Raw genomic sequence first — 6,233 nt, 5'->3', positions numbered from 1 at the left:
GGAAATATAGCTGTGTTTTATATTATTATTATTATTATTATTATTATTATTATTATTATTATTATTATTATTATTATTTTTTACTTGAAACTGTAAGTCTTGTCGTTTACAGACGATTTTTCATAGAAAAGTTTCGTAATGTTTTATGTTCATTAATAAGGGTATATTATATATATATATATATATATATATATATATATATATTATTATATATATATAGTATATATATATACTATATATTATATTATATGTGTGTGTGTGTGTGTGTGTGTGTGTGTGTGTGTGTGTGTGTGGGTAGTTTTTTTTTTTAATTTAATAGATATGTGAAACGTTTTGTGGTACTACCACGGTAAACAAGACGACAGAAGTCACCAGAAATGGTCTTTTTGGTGTTACGTTCTAAGAGCAATCACTCGTTAGGTTTAGGCTATTATTATTATTATTATTATTATTATTATTTTTTTCCACTAGTTAAATAAAAAAGGGAAGTTGAAGGAGGAAGAGGAGTTCCGATGAGGTGCTGTCTATTTATAATTATGAGTAGTGAATCATCAGGCCACTGTCTCATCCTAAAATAAAGGCACAGCTCATATTTAAATTGCATATATGTAAATAACAGAGCAATGCCACTGGAGGGAAAACATTATTTCTGATTTGCGCTCGGCATATTGCTATGTTATGTTTCTACGAACCACATATTAACAGATAATGCTGACAATAAAGATAATTTTTATAAACTAATAATTTAATATTTATTGAAAACATATATTAAAACATTTTAAATAAATAAGCATTAAGCAGCAACACAGAATACACTACCAAGCAGGCATTCTGATCTGCAGAACTGGTTATTTTAAAAAGATTTTAATACAGGTTTCAGTGTGTCTAATCTAAATGACCACACCAACCTAACCTTTTATTATTACAAGACCTGAATGCAAAATATTTTGCTAATGGAAAAAGGGAGGCCCACTGGTTTTTGTTTCACTTTTGTCACACATTTCATAATCTCTGTTTATTCTTTAGTGGATTATGGTGCAAAAAAAAAAAAAAAAAAAAAAAATCACCAACCAATTTGGTTTTATTGGATGTTGTAGAAAGTGTTAAAGGGTACTATTGGTACTATCTGTGCAGCACAGAGAAGAGAAGCAGTCTGCCTGCTTCGGCTGGGTTTTCAGCATGGGTTCTTTGATGGGGAGGGGTCTTCATTTTTCAGAACTGTTACACTAATCTAATTTATAAATATATAACATTTTAATAGCAAGATGCAGTTTTAAATGATGTCTAATTACACTGGGCCTAAAAATAATCTTGCTGACATCCATTTTAAGACTTGTAAATCTTTCCTGTGCATGCTGCACTTTCAATGCTATCTAAAAGAAAGATGGACCAACGCTCCTCCTATCCTTTGGAAAATATGCACATATATTTAGTATTTTGATTAATTATTTTGTTAATAAATAGACACACAGTACTTAAATATTAATAGAATGGAGATGTACAGTATGTATGCATGCATGGCATAGCCTACTGTATATGGTGCATGCGTGTGTGTGCGTGTGCGTGCTTGCATGCGTGCTTGCATGTGTGTTTGCATGAATGCTTGCTTTTGTGTTTCCGTGAGTGTGTGTGTGTGCATCTCAGTCTATGTGTATGTGTGTGTGTGTGTGTGTTTGTGTGAGAGCTTGTGTGCGCGTGTGTGTGTATTTCAATGTGTGAGAGTGTGTGCGTGCCTGCTTGCTTGTGTGTTTGCTTGAGTGTGTGTGTGTATCTCAGTGTATATGTGTGTGTGTGTGTGTGTGATTGTGTGCGTCTGTGTATATGTGTGCATGTGTGTGCGTGTGTGTGTGTGTGTGTGTGTGTGTGTGTGTGCAGTAAATGGCTTACATCACAATTTCTTGGACCAAGCAGACTATATCAAGGTATTCTACCACCAATCCATGTGTATCCTGTTTTTACACATGCATGGAATTTCATTTCTTAAAATGTTCTGTTTTTTTCTCCACTGTCTTTTGTTTGTGGAGATAACTGTATTTTAAAGTAGGTGGGGCATTTGAATTGAGTGTCAGATTTGACAAAGAAACAGATGAAATATGAAGAATACTTCTGCTGTTGAAACCTGCAGCAATATTTCTGTGCTTGCACCATTACATACATACTGTACATGTAACCGTTTCTTCCAGGATGATGCTGCATGCTAAATTCTGATTGAATGTGTAGTCCCAGCGGTTTTAAGATCCTGCCCCATTACATTCAGTACTATTTTTCACAGATTCTTTTATCGCTGTGCATGGAGCTGATCACATGTTGGTTTGCACCCTTTAGAATCCTCTACACTTCCTTTGACATCTTTCCTGGTTTATCTCCAGCTGCAGTGGGTTCTTTCTTCACTGAAACAGTTACAGTACGCTTAATAAGGGCTACATAGGAAAACATGGGAGAAAACAGTGGAAGTCAAGCTGGCCGCATTTAGGCCTCAAGAGTCTGCATAAGCCCTTTGTTCCATACATGTGTTTGATTAGATAATATTAAAAAATACAACTATAGCAGTCATGCATTTTGCCCAGGTATACAATATCCTGAATGATAGTTTAATAGAAATTATTTTAACTCCACAATGAAACAGTTATACCTTTGTTAAAATAAAAAGTATGCCTTGTTGAAACAACAGAAAGCTCATTTGCTAGCAGTACTGTACAGCAGCATTCAGTTAGTAGGTCCTGAGATTTTAAAAATGGGTCCTTTTATGTAATTTTTCCCCAGCATAATTAGCTCTTAAATATATTACAGGAATAGTATCCAGGGTTGTTTTGCAAACTGATTAAATATAAGAACATAAGGATGGAACAGACCATATTCTATTCATGAATCAATTAGATTAAACACTAGACATACTATTACTATTTTTAAAATTAGAAGGTGGAATAGTTAATGTGTGATGTAATAATAATGTAATAATAATAATAAATAATAATAATAATAATAATAATAATAATAATAATAATAATAATAATAAAGACAATTCAAGTTTTCCTTGTACAACTGACATAGCCTAAAGACAAGCAGGGGTGAAAAGTTTTAATACTGCCTGTGGGCCAGTTGACTAAAAAGCCCTCCAAATATAGTTCTGTGTTTATTGTGTCTTGTGAAGGATTTACATATCTGCCTTTACCCATTCTCCAGCCTGTCTTGGCTGCAGGCACACAGAACCTCTGCAAGGCCTGACACAGAGGACAGGCAGCTGGGCACACAACATTTTGGATTTCTTGACTCTCAGCAGGATTACCTTGGATTGGCAGAGGGGGCCTCACGCTGACCTAATTCCAGTAATAATTCTGAACAGGCCAATTTTGCAATTCTTTTACAGTGGATTGTAAGCAATGGTCATCTCTTCAAAACTCTGCAACACAAAACATTATAGAAAATGGCATCAGAGAAAAATGACGTAATGTCTCAATAATATAGCTCCTGCTTTATTTCCCTGGCATTCAATTAAACTTTCCAGAGGCACGATATATACTGTGTGTTAAAATAAAAAGACTATTGACTGGATGTTTGTGCGATATGTTCGTTTCCACTTGTCTGGAAATTTGTTTCAAAGGTGCCAGAGGGAAATAGTGTGGATTGACAATGCTCTACCTTAGTCCTGGTAAGCTAGGGTCAAAAAAGAATTACAATTGCACTCATTTTTTTTAAAAGCTCCATAAAAATGCAATATTTAAAGTCATTAAGGTATTGCAAATAGGTGTCCGGGAACTGAAACTAGCATGTGGATCATATACTGCAAGGGTGAGCAGGTTTTATTCTGTGTCTGCCAAAAAGACTTACAAATTAACCAGCCTGCTAACGCTTCATGAATGTGGCCTAATTTGTCACTTAACCCTTGACCCTCAAAGTTCACCCTCTTAAAGGATAGAGGGCAGTTAAGTTCTTGTTTTGGGTCTTCTTTTGTGAAAAGTCTTCCCGTTTTTTAGTTTTTTTTTAGTTTTTTTTTGTCGTCAAGCCAAACCCTTTTCATTTGTTGGCAGTAGCCTGTTTCGATGTCAGTCTCTTTACTGTAGGTGAAAGGTGAAGTCTAGTGAAATGGGATCGTCTCAAGTGAGAAGTTTGATATCATGAGCGCACCATTACTGCCAACTAAAAAGCATGTTCCAGCAGAGTCTAATTTGATTACCATGCAATCTGCACTGTGAGAAATTGCATAAAGTGTACTGCTAACAGATAATAAAATGCTTAAGTCAATTTCTGAACCAGGCTCACATAATGTAATAAGCCTTCTTAAATAAAGACTCAAGGTTAAGCAATTCTAGGATGCATTCTAATTAATAAGGCTTGATTTAATAATGTAAATGAACTTATAATTTAAAACATACAGGGGCTGGAGGAAACAACAATGGAAACACCACATAGACAGCATGAAGCTTGTACTTTGCCTTACACGTCTTATTAATGCATTATTAAAATAGCATTTTCTGTTATACAGAACAACAGCATGTACTGTACCTGCCACAGTGAGCATCACAACAATTCAATCACCTTGACTCACCATGTCAATGCCATCCTGGCTGCTCAGTGTCCCTATACTTTACTAATGATATTATGGGCGTGGTTTCTATTATTTTGTTGAACTGCTGTTGTGAATGGATACACTGAACAGTCCTTCACGGTATGTAATGTTCAACTGTAGTGTAAAAATAGGTATGATTACAGAGATTGCAACCAAAGGGAGAAAAAAAGAAAGTTCCTGAGCCTGCTAAATGTCAGGTCTCATTACATGAAGGAGGGTCTGACACCAGGACCTGTATGCTGATCTAAAACCTGGCAGCTGAATTCTCTTTGAAACCGACTACAAGCTTGATACTGCTTAGAATTTGTTGTTTTTTTTAATGAAAATACTGAGTATTTAATGACAATATTCAAAGAGCTGCTAATCAACTTTCTTATATTGCAATATACATCTGGAGAAAGTTAATGGAAAATGTAAATTCCGTTTCTGTTTACAGCAGATCCCCTGCTAGTAGACCTTTACTGCTATGTAAGACTGAAAGAAACACACCTTGTTAAGATCAGTCATGTACCAGCAGGGTTTAAGAGTGAGACCTTGCTAACTGACCAGAAGCAAACCTGCTTAGAATAAATATCCTGCAAAATGCACAATGAACCATTAACAAAAGCAACTGATGAATAACCTGACAGGCACAATTTGAATGTCTGAAAGGTTAAATGACATTAAACTGCAGGTACGGCAGTAGATGGGCTGGAATGCACACAGTTGTTTTTTGCAACAGCTAGCTAGATGGGCAGATCTTACAAATGGACAGGTAATAATGACATGTTACCCAGCTGAATGGATGTTCAGTAATTTGTCAAATCTGGCCTCCATGGCAGTGGTTAAAGTGATTAAATATGGAGGATCTCTCACAGTCATTGAGAAAACACTCAGAACCTGACATCTTATGATTGCATTGCATACCATTCAATCTGAACTTTGCAGTTAACTCTCAATGATGTCCAGTGCCACTGTGTGGAACATTATATTCATAAAACTGTTATATTGAGATTGTTATGGTATTTCGAATTTTCATTCCATTTTTCTTTTTACATCATTTGACAATATGTTTATAAAATGGTATGAATATTACAAGTGACTGGTTCTTGTTTTAAGATAAGCTTGTGCTGGATAATTTGGAGAATGGTTACAGTGGACAGAACTAAATAAAGACAGAAAAAACGAGAATACAAATAAATCTGATTATTTTAAGTTTATTGAAAAACAGTATTTAAAAAAAAAAAAAGGAAAACAACAAAAATAAACAGCAAATAATTTTTTTAAAAGTCAGTACCTTTTGTTTTCCGGCACTTTTTTTTTTTTTTTATTTTGTTTTAATGCATAAAGCCAAAACTACCCAGATATCTAATTTATTAACAAGCCATTAGGTCATTACCATGAATTCTTAGTCAAGGAACCACATCCATCAACATTCTTTGTATCAATGTTGTCAGTTAAGGATAGTGGAAAGTAGTAAAAATGGTGATACAGCTTTTATGTTTAATCATAAGTTAGTACAACAGACAGTTTACAAGTTTATCTCAGTAGCACATTATATTTAGGTTCGATACTGACCAAAATGTGTCACCAGAATGTGTCTTAAATTAAAGAGCTTGAGACCAATTTATTTCCTAGTCATCCTCCCAAAAAATCTTAAAATCAGAATAATGTGTTTAACACAGAT

General features: G+C 34.6%; 1 long non-coding RNA gene across 1 annotated transcript in view; it reads right to left on the bottom strand.

Annotated features, from left to right (window-relative positions):
- LOC121306161 overlaps nucleotides 1-6,233 on the bottom strand; it is a 57,357-nt gene that overhangs the window by 30,017 nt on the left and 21,107 nt on the right. The window contains exon 2 of the long non-coding RNA XR_005948163.1: nucleotides 3,287-3,400. This is a non-coding gene — a long non-coding RNA (uncharacterized LOC121306161). The remainder of the gene's footprint in view (nucleotides 1-3,286; nucleotides 3,401-6,233) is intronic.

This window comes from Polyodon spathula, chromosome 2, assembly GCF_017654505.1.
Source record: "Polyodon spathula isolate WHYD16114869_AA chromosome 2, ASM1765450v1, whole genome shotgun sequence".
In the NCBI taxonomy this organism is placed as follows: Eukaryota; Metazoa; Chordata; class Actinopteri; order Acipenseriformes; family Polyodontidae; genus Polyodon; species Polyodon spathula.
Note: the sequence above shows the minus strand (reverse complement) of the source record. Positions and strands in the feature narration are given on the sequence as shown.